Below are 1,007 nucleotides of genomic sequence, written 5' to 3'. Positions count from 1 at the left end.
ACTAAAACATATAATAACTAAATCTACAACTATTCCTAACCCAGCCATTATCTACAAAGACCAGACTAACATGTGCAATGAGTTACCATTTGATTCTTGTGCTTGCCTTTACTGCATTGTAGAACCACACGAAGTTCATATATGATGGATCCATGTTGTTGTGGCTGTCTGATGTCGGATGTAGCTCATATAGAATGATACTATCAGTCATACACGAAATTATACAAAGCACAACATTGGTTTATATACATAACATAAAATACACATTTATCACAACAAATCACAATAGCTACCATAAATTCATATAACTGAATGATCATGCATTAATTTGTTTTTGATCATAAAATAGTCGACAGTGTCTATGTTACACTCCTTGTAGGTCCTGTCACAGTTGCAAATTTTATAATATTACTGCTCAAAAGAAGAAATTAATGTTTGAAGCTGGTAATACTAAACTTGTTGTTACTGAACTAGTGTGTGTAATGTCTCTGTTTGTATGTCTGTGAAGGACAATATCCTAAGTGGCATCAACTACTCCCACAGCGTATGTAACTTCATACAAGTGTACAAGTTACTCTCATTGTGTAGAAACAGCCGCCAATGCCAATGGTTGCCTGTAAAATTCTTGAAATGTAAGAGAAAGAAAACTTCTATATGATCTTCTCAAATTGAAACACTGCCATTCGCATTTGGTTATTCAATGATTATCTGTGAGTGAAAAGAGTTTGTTTTAGCAGAGAAAACTTTCTCTATGATTTTGTCCATGTTACTGAAGCAGGTTCCACAGCAAACATTGACCACCAAATGTTCAAAGTCCTATACAAGCTTGCAGTAAATAACAGTTCATCACAGAATCCTTTGACCAAAATTAAGTATGTGCAGCTACTTTTGAAGTGCAACAGACTGTATTATGGCCATTACTAAACTCCACATTAATGTTATATATCGCTTGTGAATCTCAAAAACCACTAATTATACAGTATTATGAGAAGGAAAGTTGCCGCTCA

Source organism: Schistocerca gregaria, chromosome 8 (genome assembly GCF_023897955.1).
Source record: "Schistocerca gregaria isolate iqSchGreg1 chromosome 8, iqSchGreg1.2, whole genome shotgun sequence".
Taxonomy (NCBI): domain Eukaryota; kingdom Metazoa; phylum Arthropoda; class Insecta; order Orthoptera; family Acrididae; genus Schistocerca; species Schistocerca gregaria.
The sequence above is the reverse complement of the archived record's forward strand: the minus strand, read 5'-3'. Positions refer to the sequence as shown.